The sequence below is a fragment of the Anarhichas minor genome, unplaced genomic scaffold (assembly GCF_050575085.1).
Source record: "Anarhichas minor isolate MPS153535 unplaced genomic scaffold, ASM5057508v1 ptg000007l, whole genome shotgun sequence".
Classification (NCBI taxonomy): domain Eukaryota; kingdom Metazoa; phylum Chordata; class Actinopteri; order Perciformes; family Anarhichadidae; genus Anarhichas; species Anarhichas minor.
The window spans coordinates 3,300,252-3,316,061 of NW_027466453.1; the positions used below are offsets into that span (position 1 = coordinate 3,300,252).

General features: G+C 41.1%; 1 pseudogene; it reads right to left on the reverse strand.

Annotated features, from left to right (window-relative positions):
- Positions 1–2,640: 2,640 nt before the first annotated feature.
- LOC142939811 (NACHT, LRR and PYD domains-containing protein 12-like) lies at positions 2,641–14,565 on the reverse strand (annotated as a pseudogene).
- Positions 14,566–15,810: the final 1,245 nt, after the last annotated feature.

Here is a 15,810-nt window from a genome sequence, read left to right on the forward strand (position 1 = left end):
GTGCTTTCTCTCGTAGTGGCGCTTCACATTACCGCTTCTAATAATCGCCACGGTCTCTGAACATACGAGACTGGTTTTCAACTTTCTGTGGGGAGAATGCAGATATACGAGTCTGTCCATTCTTGGTAAAAGACTCTGGTCTCTCTGGTCTCGCTGTCCACATTTCTCTTCTTAGAGAACGCCATGTGAAATAACTTCTCTGAGGTCATTAGAGACGTTTCTGGGAGAGTTTTATTCGTTAAGATTTTGTCATCCTTGTTATTATCACACTTCAGTTTTCAGCATCTTTGCGTTGGCGTTCGCTACAGGGTTGATCCAGCATAACACTAGCTACCGTCGTATTGCTTATTTCAGGCTAAAAAGTCGACTATTTGATAAATCAATTAGTTAAAATTAGAGAGGTTATGGGTGAGGTGTGTCTCGGACATTTTAGGGATACCTCAACACAGTTCCTAAACTTTGCAACAACTTTAACCCAAAACACACATTTTATCACTGCACTTCAATGGACACCAGTCAAATATAAAAGTTCAGTTGTTGCCTAATGCTTCCTTTTTGTAGCCTTACACTGGTCTTGAATGGTTATAATGCAGAAATAGCTAAATAAAATACTCTAGAGCAGGAAATTTGTGCAGAAGATGTGGCACTGAATCCATCTTTTTAGAGGTTATTCTGTGAAAGCAGTGAGGGAGACAGCAGTACCTTTTCTCTCCAGACAGAGGTCTTGATTGAAGCTCTTTCTTCTCTAGATGGAGGGCTTGAATCTGTGTGGTGTCATAACAAGCCAGGGAAAAGAGAAGAGAAAAACAATGGGTATTGCATAAGCACCATGAAGTTTCTGCTTTTTGTTTTTTAAACCAAACATGATGATTGTGCTGTCCTCACTAAACGTTGTTGCAGGAAACGTATTTTTCAGCTAAACAGCCAGATTGACATTATGTTCTCCAGCACCGTATTCTCCAAGGAACAGACAGGATGTTGTGTTTGGCAGAATTTAATGAAGGAAAATATGTCATTTGTAAAACTGAAAAAGAGCACAAAAATACAAAAGGTAAGTCCCTTTGTAAATACTAAATAATATCTCGAGTACATCAGTAGATTACTGGCATAAACCAAAGTGGACTGGTGCTTAAAAGTATTTCAATGTAAGTAATAAAAGATTAAATACAACAGTAAATATCATTTACACAAGCACCAATGCTTTAACCACTAAACACTAGTACATTCATATGTAGTTGACAGTAAACTAACCATCAACAATACTGTAGTCAAACCAAAGAAATATGAACCTAAACATGCAAATATAACTGTAAATAGTAGATGACTTACAGATGAAGCCAGTTTTGTGGACTTTAAGGCAAAGGATTAAGAGGATTGTACGCTGAGATTCTCACTCTGAGTCCATACGCAGAAAGGAACTTTCTGAACATCACTTCCTGTTACTCTGAACATTTACGATTTGCTCACTTCCTCTTTAGTGCAGCTACTCACAATCGTCACTAGGTGTTACTAAAGAACATACAAAATAAACCAATACACTGATTCAAATACAATGATGTTGTTTTGTCTACGGCCTGATGGGGTTGATGCATTAAGTTGGAAGTTCCTCTCTAGTGTCTAAAACTATGTCCATGCACTCTAAACATCAGATACATAATGCTGTGGCACACATTCCCTTTCAGCTCTGCCAGCCAGACCAACACCTGAGGGAAACATCTGGCTCTTTAGCTGCTAAATGCTCCACTATGTTCACCAGCTAGACGCTAACTGGTCCTTTCTGCGGTTTGAAACTATTTTCACTGAACACGAATACAATAGCTTCGTGAAGCTGAAGGGGAGGTGCAGATTCAGGTGATAATACTCTGAATGTTCATCACATTGTCACATTGTCATTTGATACATTGTCACTATATAAAACGAGAACATATTGTTTCCAGCTGCTTTAAAGGTGTACCCCAATTTGAACAAAACCTATACTCACATGACAGTGACCTAATTAAAAGAAAGTTGATACTGTTTGGATCCCCATTTTTATAGTATAAAACAAATTAAGGACATTTTCAGTTTTGCTTCGGGTATTTCTTAGCTCCCTCACAACTTGTCAGGTTTAATCCCTTATCTAACAGTAGCTCCTCATAAACCCAGGGCAAGGTGTAATGACCAGGCAGCAACCTCTGCAGCAGATTCTGAAGCAGACAAACCAGTTTCACTACATTCTTGGCTACTTCCTTTTTTTAAATTGGTGCAATACTTTCACCACGACGGAGTGGAGATTCATAGTCCGGTGCTGCAGACACGCCCCCTCTGTGACAGTCACACAGACACACACCTGGAGCAGGTGCTGACAGAAGCATCAGAGTGGAAGCTAGACGGGCCCAATAGTAATATCCCAGTCACCACAGAAAGGTCTACCCTCACTCCAGACAATGGAGATATTCTCATCTTTTTGAAAATAATGATACCTTAAAGGGTTTAGGGTGATAGCACGTTCTAAATCCATGTTTGCAGGATTGTGCCTTCAAGTTTCTAAAGTCATATTATGCTACTTCTACTCTGTGTTGCAACAGACGAAGCTGCAATCATTTGTTGGAAACTAATTCATTCACCTTAATTCTGCAAATAAAACACGATTCCAGTGAAGACTTTTCCAGTTGTTTTTTTATTATCAAACAAAGCCATATAATCATCATTTGCCAGTGTAGAAGTCAAGGTGTATTATTGTAATGGTATGATAACCCCCCCAAAAAATCAAATCGCTTCCCATGCACAAAGGATTAACAGGAAACAAGGCATGCATGTAATCCAGTGTAATGTTATCTCATTGACAACAGCCTCATGTATTACTCTTTGTTTCCTGTAACAGAGCCGTAATAAAGATACAAATAAACGCGCCCACAATTCCGCAAAACCCTGCCGACTGGTGCAGCGTTGCCGGATTGTGAATGCATGAAGCTGAAGCGCTCGTTTCACCCTGTCACTGTGGCCTGTCCACTCTGTGCATCACGTTCTCACTCCCAAGCGTGTGAAATAACTTTGCTGATGCCCCGAACACGGCAAAAGAAGAAGAAAAGAGAAAAAGTCTAGTGACACACTTCTAGTGGGTCATGAATGATTGAGAGGGATTATTTTTATATTAGTTGATACAATGTTTTTCAGTGAAATGCTGCATATCACACCTTTAAGTTTCTGTTCATGCAAACATTCTTCACCCTTACTCTGGTATTTTATTTTTCTGTATTATTTCCTCATTTAAGGATATTATACCTCTGGATTCTGTCTGGCAGACGTTCCCTCATCTATCTGACACAGAGACAGTGAGTAGCCTGTTGCACAACCAAACCCAGGGTAGAGGGGTTCGGAGAATCTGGAGTAGAAAGTGTAGAAGTGTGTCAGTGTGTCAGAGGAGATCATGTAGAAGGACAGAGTGCCAGCAGGCCAGTCCAGATACACTGCTGCTCTGGGAGTTTCTTTGAAACGGATATGTAAGCCTGTTCGTGTGTTATTGTGCCAAAGATTGCAACCCCATCTTTCGTAGTCCAGACTCCAGGACTTGTCATTCCTTCCAAACCTGCAGTCATCAGCATTTCCTCTCCTTTTCGTTCCTCGGTAAGCCACTGCTATGCAAGACAGTCCCTTAGTCTCAACTTCCCAGTAACAGCAACCAGTCAGCCCAGTTGTACACAGCAGCTGTTGTAAGGGACCAAATCTCTCTGGATGATACGGATGAGGCTGTTTCTCCTCCACACATTCCACCTGTCTGTTGTCCTCAGACAGGATTAGCTGTCTGTGTGCTGTGTTTGGGTCCAGTGTGAGTTCACAGGCATCTGATATAGAGACGCAAAGCAGTAGAACATACTGTTATACAACATTTTATAGTAGTAAACAATGATGACGTTTAGTACAGTGGAGTACAATTACCAAGCTATGCAAAGGCATTAATCACTAAAGATCAGAAATTTGGCAAATGGTGACTGACTTCCAGATCTGTGTGCTGTTAGTGAGTGGGTAGAATACATTAGTAAGTGGCCAAATATTAAGGGGCCAGATATATACATGTGGTGGTGGAGAAACCAAGTGTGTAACATTACACCACTGAGACATTACGAGATACAAGTCACTAGATACTTCCAACCACGTTATCTGTGTTCATGAACAGAACGTCAAATACCCTGATACAGACTTAGAGTTTAGATTTTATTGAGTTTTATAATGGGCATTTCAAACACCAGAATTATTGATCAGTCCAGTGGTGGTCAACACGTACGCAGCTGGTGTTTCAGTTTAACGAGTGACCATGTTAACTGGTGACTCTCTGCCCGTGGTGATGGCAGCTGTTGTAAACACAAACAGGACCTGTAGGTGTCCTCGTAAAAGCCTTCAATCTATTTTAAATACATATTCATCTGTGTTTTTTTATCTACGCCAACCATTTACGTAAGGTACTACGAGCAACCACGGATGCATTCAGCTGTAACCAGTTAACAAGGTCACAAGTTAAACTGAAACACCTGTTGCTCTGAATCGGTCGTGATGCTTTTGGAATTCTGTAAAACTTGAGCATGCTGTTGGAATATGGAATAATGGAACATGACACAATCAGACATTTTGATGCTTGTAACAGTTTTCATTCAATGTTTAAAGCTTGATAACTTGTCTGTGAGAAAGAAAGATTGTAGCTGACCACTCTCAGCCTGGACATAAACTGTTCGAGCCCCTTCCATCTGGCAGGAGACTGCGGTCCATCAGGGCCAAGACCTCACGCCACATGAACAGTTTTTTCCTATGTTCAGTTGGGCTCATCAACAAAGCCCGGGACCACCACTGACTCTGTCATCCCCACGACAATTTCTTTCTGGTACACTCTCCTGCACATCCCTTCTATGTTTCTTTATTGAAATACACCTGACACTTTTACATACACTTACATTATACTTGTTTATAGTCCTGCTATCTGTGTGTTTGTGCACTTTATTTTATATTTTATTACACATTTTAATGTTTCTATTTTTTGCACTGTGTTGATTGTTGTTGATTGTTAATGTTATGCACCACCCGTCATGTTATGCACCACCCGTCATGTCAAATTCCTTGTATGTGCAACATACCGTGGCAAATAAACGGTTCTGATTCTGATGAATGGCTGAGGCCAAACGTCACTTCCGTTGTCAACATGCTCACAAATATTGTTGAGGACATTTGCTGTTAACTGCTCTATAGTCAGCAATTCTTGATAGTACCGCATTAACAGATATTAACATATATTTTAATGCTTTAAAATTTTACATTATTTATGTTGTATAGGCTCACAACAAATCATCAAGGACTCTCATCACCCCCGGAGTTTTCCATGTCCACTTTAGCCACGCTATGTCATGATTACATGCATGTCCACGATTTTTAGCAGCGAAAATTAGGCAAATAAGACTTTATTAATGAACACAATTTCTGATTTCTGTTATAAAAACAAATTGTGGATGGGGAGTTGAGCTTGACCATCAAAGATCTTGATATTTGTAGTATTTTATTTCATTTTATTTCAGTTTTTTACTGAAGAGCCTTTTGATAGTAGTTTTTCAAACATTTTATTCAATTTAAATTTTGTTGTGTGAATACCTTATGCCACTTGCCTAATGTGCCTCCCATTTTAAAGTTAGTTGTAGCCCCTCATCTGGGTTTATTAAAGGTCCCTCCATTTTAAAGGTGCTATATATGGGATTGGGATTATTTCCATTGCCTCTTAACGGTGTGCAACATGACGACCGCTGAGCTAACAGCGCTAACAGTGCAAACAACGGCAACATTTTACAACACTCATTCCTCTGTTACTCTGTGTGCAGGCCAGGGTCCTGCAAAGTACTGCAGTGGGTTTTAAATTAGCCCATGTGTTAGTTGGGCTAATGTAAAGTTGTCAGTCTGGTGACCTCAACAGGAATGTGTGCTCTTGGAAAATGGTGAAAAAACAGGATGGACAGGCAAGCAATCCAGGAACTCCAAATACCGAGGAGGGAAACATAAAGATACGACATGGAACTTCTGCTAATTTTGGCGGTCCCTGTGGACAGAGGCAGTAGTGTTTACGACAACCAGAGTCCCTTTAGAACTCCTCTCATTTTACTGCAGCAGGGTCTGACAGTCTGCCCCTGGTTCTTCCGTGCCTCCCTTCCCTCCAGCGGGTCCAGCAATACAGCCTGGGTGTGTCCACGGTGGACTGGTCGCTGCCAGAGGACCCGCTGGAGTCTGAGCTGAAGGAGTTTCTGGTGAACCTGTATGTTTTCATGATTTTGCGTGGAAGCCTTTATTGTAGTGGCTAAATCACTGAAAAGACCAACATGATTAAATCACTGCAGGTCTTCATCAGGACATTTTGGAGTGCCTGGATTGCCTTCTTGTTTATCCAATAAAAAAATACTTACACTTCCGCAGACCAGCTTTTAACCTCTGCACTCCGCCATGGTCCACTCTGAAACCATGAACATAGTAAGAAAAGCATAAGCTACGATGTAAAAGGCAACATTTAAAAAAACTGAAAGCACAACATTTCACAAAATGGAAAAATCAGAGACTAAAATTCTTGTTCTAAAATGTTTTTGTTGTTATGTTTTCTAAGTTTTCTTGGGAGCAGATCCTCTTTATGATATCTGTCATGGTATAACGCCATGTTTCTACAGTAGCCCAGAATGGACAAACCAAACACTGGTTCTACAGAGCTCACAGTACTTTCTCTCAGCCCTCTATGAGCCATACTTTAGAGTCTCCAGCCTCCACTGTGGATCGTCCAGTCCAGCAGAGAGGAGCTTCACTCCTGCGTCTCCTGGATGGTTGTAGCTCAGGTCCAGCTCTCTCAGATGGGAGGGGTTGGAGCTCAGAGCTGAGACCAGAGAAGCACAGCCTTCCTCTGTGACCTGACAGCCTGACAGACTGTAAACATGAATCAATACTCAATTACTTGTTGATTTGACTGTGAAGATTCAAGGAATCAGGACGCAGTAACAACAACCATTAATACAACTGATCTGGACTCGTAGATCACACACAGGTTAACAATCTGGTCATGTGAGAGAAAATGTTTGTGTGAGAGCCTTTACATCTAACCTGAGAGTTTCCAGTCTACATTGAGGAGTCTCAAGTCCAGCAGAAAGAAGCTTCACTCCTGAATCCTGCAGGTCGTTGCTATTCAGGTCCAGCTCTTTCAAACTAGAGGTCTGGGAGCTGAGAGCTGAGGCCAGAGCTTCACAGCTTCTCTCTGACATCTTACACTGACCCAACCTGGATATAATTAGTGATGATGACAAAGAATACTCGTTTGTGAGTCTACAACTAAAAAACTCATGCCCGGAAAATAATTGTTTGTAATACATTATCTTAAATTTTTCTAAATATATATCAACATCTCTAGAGATAACAAATATTTCACTGAGCTGACCTGAGAGTTCCCAGGTTACAGTGTGGACTCTCCAGTCCAGCAGAAAGAAACTTCACTCCTGAATCCTTCAAGTTGTTATGACTTAAGTCCAGCTCTTTCAAGATGGACGTCTGGACGGTGAGAACTGAGGCCAAAGTTTCACAGCTCTTTTCAGACAGGTTACAAGCCCTTAGCCTGAAGAAGAATAGAAAATTGTAAAACAAAAATAAAAAAATGTTAAATTGGTGCATGCAGCTTCCTGCTGCGGTGAAAATACGTCCCTCGGACGTGTTTAAATGAGACGCTTCTTTGTGGAGAAGTCAGAGTCTCCCTTGATCCTCCAGGGTGAAGAGACGCTCTCAATGCTGTTCAGCTGATTAGCAACCTATGACTTTGTTTTATTCTGTTTAATCTGTTAGTGCACATTTGAGCTGTTTGGGCTTGTTAGATCTGTTTGATTTTGTTTTATTTGTTTGTATGCTTTTTATAATTTTTCTATATCTTTATCCTGTAATAAATACTTAAAAGACAGAAAGCTTGAGATATTTTTGATTTCTCTCAAGGAAATACTTTCATTTCCACCACATCTATTACAGACCAAATCCTATAATTTCCCATTGGTTACAATGCCTTTCTGGACAATGAATTACAATTTGATAGTGAGTCACTGTAGTGCCAGTCAAAATGGGAAACAATATGAAGTGCCGTGAAGAGGAGTTGATCTTTCTGTCGGCTCTGCTAGACGCTCTCTTGTACTGTTGCTGATTTGTGCTGTGAAAGAAGAAACAGAGAAAACTTCCTGGTAGGGTGTTGGATCAACCTTCAAGCTTGTTTGACTTCTTCATAGGTTTGACGAGACATTGATGTGCAGCTCTGTAACAAAACCCCTTCGTTAAGTTTAGGTTAATGGTTGGGTTTAAAATAAGCACACCGGTCTTGAGCAACGATCTTCTGCCGCCCACCATAATCGGTCTCTCCCACATTTTAAATTTCATCACTTGTTCAGGGCGTAGCATATTCACGCCGATGCATTGACTTACATTGTAGTCAGTCCACACTACATGGCTTACAAATAACATGCAAAAAGCAAGTTCGGCATCTTACTGCAAAATTACTTACAAATTGTCGTCTCATTCATGCACAAAATGGTTAGAGCGGGCTGATGTGATAGTACAGAAACCAGCTGACCTGAGAGTTTCCAGTTTACAGCGGGGATTCTTCAGTCCGGTACTGAATACCAGCACTCCTGAATCCTGCAGGTCGTTCATACTCAGGTCCAGCTGTCTCAGACCAGAAGACTTGGAGCTAAGGAATGAGCCCACATCATCACATCTATTCCACGTCAGCGCACAGCCAATCAAACTAGAAATAGAATAAGTGATAAAGACAAACATCACCTTTCTATTTACCAGACATAATCTAGGTCTAGAGTGTGGATTAGCAAAAACAAGATTTTCAGCAAATATTAAGTCACTCTCTAAATGACAGCCATCAAACAGATGTAGGTCTGGTTAAACAGAAAGCTGACCTGAGAGTTTCAAGTCTACAGTGTGGACTCTCCAATCCCACAGAGAGCATCTTCACTCCTTCGTCATCCAAGTTGTTGTTAGTGAGGTCCAGATCTTTAAGACTGGAGGACGGGCAACTGAGAACTGAAGACAGAGCTTCAATACTCTCTGATGTCAGCTGACAGTTACTCAGCCTGTAGAATCATCAATAACAAAAATCCATAAAAAATAAGGTTGGAGTCAATGCAGTCTGACAGAACTCAAATTCACTGAAGTTAATTTTTATTAGTTTTGATTGTGTCCTGATTACATCTGTAACGTTATGACGTTTAATGTTAGTATGTTATGAGAAGTAAGAAGCTGGAGAAAGTGAAACAGCAGCACTTGCCCCCCCCCCCCCCCCCGCCATGATTACCATAACTGAGGTGCTATTCAGCAAAATTCCAGTTTATTTCAACGTGCCATATTTCCCAAAAATTTGACCATTGTGACTGTATGCATCATGCCAACTTTGCACTCGTCACTTCCGTTGATATTCAGAGAAAATTATATATATATATATATATATATATTGGCAAGCATATTGGAAGGATTTTGGATGTAGTGCAGGGTAGGTTTTTATAAAAGCATGAGTGTCACCTTAACTACCGCTCAATGCCGCTCCAATTTAGCTCCGGTAGTGCTCACACTATGAGTTCTATAAGCAGTTCTAGTGTGTTCGAGCCAGAATGTGTGTATTGCGCATGTCGGTTGCGTAGGATTGTTTCAGACTTGTGTGATCGAAACATTTTCAATAACTCCAGAACGATGTAAATTGCAAAAGTCAACAGTTATTGAAAACAATTGACATGTTTTTAACTTATGAAATATCCTGCATCAATCTATATTTGTTGGCGTTCAGCCTTTCAAAAACTACATTTTCACTGTGGTCAAAAAACGGATTCCTCTCCTGCTCGCCGTACACAAAGGAGGCACCTGTAGGTTAGTAACAGGGCGGTCTAGCAGCAAACTAAACTGACAAGTTCAATCCATTTTTATCAAAAAAATACGAACAAATTAAATCCAATGAATCACTGAATAGAAATTGAGAATTTTGTTCCAGGACTTTTTTTAAGGGTGAAGATATAAAGTATGACAAAATACATTGAAAGCTTCATCCAAAAACCTCAACAGAAACTTTGAATATATATATATATATATATATATATATATATTCGGACATTCGGTACAGCTCCAATCAAAATACAGTTGGTTTTTTTTGGAAGACGGTAAGCGGTTTGAGTGGAGTGGGGGGGAAATCTGAGTTGAGTGATATTTAGTGGAGCGACTTTGAGTGGGTGAGCGGGGGGAGCGAACAGCTCTGTGAAGGAGGAGCTGAAATTGTCACCGCTCCGCTCTGTTCACATGCCCTGGTCGTACCATACGTATATCATTGTAATCCATCCAATAGTTGTTGAGATAGTTCAATATTAACCAAAAGAAACTACCTGTGGCACTAGAGGAAATGTCAGAATACAAGCAAACTCTTAAGCGTCAATCATCTGGAAACCATTAATGTCTGTACCAAAAAATATTTCAGCTATATCTGGATTAAAATGGTGGACTAATCACTGACCTTGTTATTGCAAAAGTCATGCTGATATCGTAGCTAAAAAGTGTGTATTATGTAACAATATGAGTAGTACCATGCCACCTTAACAAGCACATTCATAACAATGAATAACCATGGTCAAAAACACAAAAATGTAAAAGTGAATCACTATGACAAACTGATGTTATTAAGAGCCTTAAATAAATAAAGCAGACCTGAGAGTTTTCAGTCTGCATTGTGGATCCTTCAAGCCATCCGTGAGCACCTGGAGCTGTGGATCCATCATATTGTTGTAGCTCAGGTCCAGCTCTCTCAGATTAGAGGTCGGGGAGCTGAGAGCTGAGGCCAGAGCATCGCAACTTCTCTGAGACAGCTTACAGCCACTGAACCTGAAGATGTCACAGTCAGAAAGAATGAACAAGGACCTAAAAATGTAACATTTACAATATCAATTATGTAAAGTAAGTTGTGTTCCTACAAAGATAGACTGGAGGCTTGAAGTACTGGAAGCAACCTCAGAAGACTTTCCTCTGAACCAGAGAATTTCTTCAGGTCAAACACATCCAACTTGCTCTCTGATGACAGTAAGATGAAGACCAGAGCCGACCACTGAGCAGGAGACAGTTTGTCTGTGGACAGACATTCTGAACTGAGGTACTGTTGGATTTCCTCCAACAGAGAATGATCACGCAGCTCATTCAGACAGTGAAACAGGTTGATGCGTCGCTCCGGAGAGGGATTCTTCCTGATCATCTCCTTGACGTACTGGACTGTGTCCTGATTGCTCTGTAAGCTACTTCCTGATTGATTCAATAGGCCTTGAAGAAGTGCTTGATTGGTCTGCAGTGAGAGGCCAACGAGGAAGCGGAGGAACAAGTCCAGGTGTCCATTTGGACTCTGTAAAGCCTTGTTGACTGCACTCTGGAAGAGCTGATTGACTGTGGATTGCCCAGTGATGAGAGCAGACTGTTGGGAGGTTGGTTGTTCTTCTGACAAGACGTTGACACCAGAGTTGACGAAGGACACAATGACATGAAGGGCAGCCAGAAACTCCTGAAAGCTGAAGTGGACGAAGCAGAAACGTTTGTCCTGGTTCAGCCCACGGTCCTCCTTAAAGATCTGTGTGAGCACGCTTGAGTACACAGAAGCAGCTTTAATGTCAATGCCACACTCTTTCAGATCTGCTTCATAGAAGATCAGGTTGCCTTTCTGCAGCTGCTCAAAGGCCAGTTTTCCCAGAGACACAATCATCTTACTGGTCTCTGTGTTCCAGAGTGGATCTCTCTCAGCTCCTTCATGATATTTTGCATGTGCCAGTTTGGACTGATCTAACAGAAAATGGATATACATCTCAGTCAAGGTCTTGGGCAGCTCTTCTCTTTCTGTGGTTTTCAACAAATCCTCCAGAACTGTCGCAGTGATCCAACAGAGGACTGGGATGTGGCACATGATGTGGAGGCTTCGTGATGCCTTGATGTGGCTGATGATTCTGCTGGCCAGCTCCTTATTCCTGAATCTCCTTCTGAAGTACTCGTCCTTCTTTGGATCAGTGAACCCTCTCACCTCTGTCACCATGTCAATTAACCTTGGAGGGATTTGACTGGCTGCCTCGTGTGTTGTGGTCAGCCAGAGGCAGGAAGAAGGGAACAGTTTCCCCATGATGAGGTTTGTCAGCAGCACGTCCACCGAAGCTGAGTCGGTAACATCAGTCAGGATCTCGTTGTTGTGGAAGTCCAAAGGAAGTCGACACTCATCCAGACCATCAAGGATGAACACAATCTGGAGTTTATCAAAACCACATATTCCTGCTTCTTTGGTCTCAGCAAAGAAGTGATGAAGAAGCTCCACCCAGCTGTATTTTTTCTCCTCAAGCAAATTCAACTCTCGGAAAGTGAATGGAAAAATAAACTGGATATTGTTGTTGACTTTGTCTTCGGACCAATCCAGGGCAAACTTCCGTGTCAAGACTGTTTTCCCAATGCCTGCTGCTCCTTTAGTCAGTAATGTTCTAACTGATCCATTTTGACCAGATAAGCGTTCAAAGAGGTCTTTTATGTTGATAATTGGTTCCAAATCAGTTGTTTTTCTGGATACTGTTGCAGTTTGCCTGACCTCTTGTTCCGTGTCGACCTTCCCAGTCTTGTCCTCTGTGATGTAGAGGTCAGTGTAGATCTCATTCATCAAAATCTGCTTTCCAGATGTTGTGTCTTGCTCAACCAAATGCTGAAACTTCTTCCTCAGGTTGGATTTGACTTTACGCTGGCAATCAATGAGAGTCTCTGAATGAATGTGGAAGAGATGACACTAATTACAATATGCTATTTTAAGTGTTGCAACATTTCCAGTCTCTGTGTGTGTTTGTGTGACACTGTGCCGTGTACTCCTCCTCAAGCGACATTAAAATATACTGGTAATTCAAAATGAAGTTTTTCAACTAGTGAACTAGTGGTTGTTTGTTGGGGGTTTTTTCAAGAAAAATGCTGCAGTGCACATTATGTCCCCGGACCTTAAATGCCCAACCAAAAACAGACATCATTGGCAGAGGTAACCACTCCACCACCTGTCTCCCCTGTTCCCGGTAAGAAGGCTAATCCTGACCAGAGTTGCCTGATTCATTTCAAAAGTTGGGGTGAGGGTAGCCTTGGCCCTTTTGACAGGATAGTACTGTGGAAACAAAGTGTGGTGTGGCATTTTACAAGTTGTTTTCTTTTTCTACTCTCGTCCACAATACAGGAAAGGGGCTTTAGGTGGGGGGGGCCAATGACCCTTGGAGCTCTACTTTCGACGCCCCTCTGACCCAACATCTTTAGAGGGCCTCATCTGACTCAAAAACAATCATCTGCACCCTTATTCCTGTTTACAATCATTTACCTAATGTGTTTAGAAATTGCCAATATGTATGGCAACTGACAAAAGCCAAAAGGCACGGTGAAACATTTTGGGGACACCTAAATTATGTGCTGGTGCACCGAAATTAAAATCAGTGTAACCTGTTTAAAAAGTTGGTATATGGCAGAGGGATGTCTGGCAGCACAGAGCAGTAAGGAAGCAGTACGACACATTATTTTACGGTTGGTGCCAGTGGCACATCTTTGCCATGGTTACGGGTGTAATTCGTCGCACTGCAGTTACACAGCTAACTCTTTCTGTTTTGTGCATTTCTTTATCTTCTTTTTTCACTTTATTGTTTTACTTACCTTTGGATGTTGAGCTGATGTTTGATAATCGCTGCACCAAGTCATTCTTTTTCATCAACTTCAAAACCATAATGGTCACCTCCACTGCATTTTTTTCGTAGGTCTCTATGATCTCATCCACTGTGTCCAGCCTGTCCACATTCCCTAATTGACTCTTTGGGATTGCTGGGAAGCCTCCCAAGAACTCGGCATGCTGCAGGTACCATTTAAACTTTTTGAACTCTTCATCTGCCAAATCCTCCAATGTTGTCAGCAGCTCTCCACATCTTGCCATGTTTTCTTCTTGCTGAAATACCATTACACCCATAGAAACAGAATTGGATTAAAACAGGCATTGTTTCTATTGTCTTTTGACTTCACAGAAAAGGGCCAATGTTGGAGCATTAGACCCAGCGCTGCCACTGGCCACCAACCCGCTCTTTGGCTTATTTTCTGTAACCAGTGTAGCTAGCAAGCCAGGTGCCAGCTAGTTAGCTAGCTTGCTAATTCCACCATGCTTTAATGCTACAATGTTGTCACTCATCTGGCAATAGCAATGTGCTTTCCTGCGCTGTGACAAGAGTGTGTGGATGGAGCATTAAGTTTAACTTCATTTTACTTAAATTTATATTCATTTACGCTTCATAAGGGTACTCGATTGTTGGCGACTGTGGCTCAGTGGTAGAGCAGGGTCGTCCTTCAATTAGAGCACACATGTCAAACTCAAGGCCGAATCTGGCCCGCCACGTCATTTTATGTGGCCCGCGAATCCGCCAGCAAAAAAAAATAAATTAAAAGTTAGACTTGAAAATAAAAGTATCCCCATGGTCGAAAATATGAGATAGAAAGTTGAAATTATGAGATAGCATGTTGTCTGTGTAGCGACATTAAAACTATCAGAACAGGTGGACAGGAGAGGGAACAGCCCGTAAAGCGGTTTTCCAACAAGTGATTGAGTTGAAAAAGATCGACAAATAATCCCAAAATGTCCACGAAGAGAAAAATTGATGCAGAGGGAAGAAAATGTAATGAAAGATGGGAAAGCGAATACATGTCTGTGCTTCAAGGAGAACAAACGGTCTGTTATGAGGCAGTGTCGGTGATGAAGGAATACAATTCACGTCGGCATTTTGACACCAAACACGGAGCCAAGTATGCTAAATTTAGCCTCCAAGAAAAACATAAAATTGTCCAAGAATTAAAAGGCAGACTGCAATCACAGCAGAATATATTTACAAAAGCTACAGCCCAGTGCTGCTAAAGGTATGTGAGCAGGTGAGCTCCGACCAGATACAGACTTTTACAAATGTCAGTTTGTGAAGAAACACCATCGCAGACCGAGTTCAGGAACTAGCAGGCAATCTAACAACACAGCTAGCTAAGAGACGAGCAGGTACTCGTCTTCTTCATTAGCTGTTGATGAAAGCACAGACAACACGGATACAGAGCATCTATCCGTGTTTATAAGACCTGACTCTCAGTGAGGAGCTCTTGGATGTAGCTGCCATGCACGGGACGACGACGGGGACATTAGTGATGCAGAGAGGTGACAAAAATAGCTTTGAACAAAGTTAATGTAATAACTTGTGTTTGATGATATTTGTCTTTGTTATTTTCTTTAAAAGTTTGATCTTTGATAGAGTAATGTGGGTTTCTTAACCCTAAATTAAAAGGATGTATATTATAATAACAGAAATGTGCTTAAATATAATTTTACATTTATATAACTGCATGTACAATATTTTTACACTTGAATAGACAATAATCAAATGCAGAGAGAGTTATTTAACAATATGTCTTACATTTACAACCGGCCCTTTGAGGGCGACCGTGATGCTGATGTGGCCCGGAGTGAAAATGAGTTTGACACCCCTGCCATAGAGCAACAGAAGACTGAAGTTCCCATTTAAGTGGAATGAATAATATTTTTTAATTATGTAAATGATATAGTTAAAAAGCTAGTTATAAAATAAGTTAATTGGTTCTCAGTTAAATCACTTAAGATAAAACTGACTATATTTTAAGAAATAATTATCCTATCACACTCATAATGTATTTTTTAAGCCTACATACACGGAATATTGACTGAGTGGACTTTTGAGTATTGAATACTGACCACCTGCAGGCTTGAAT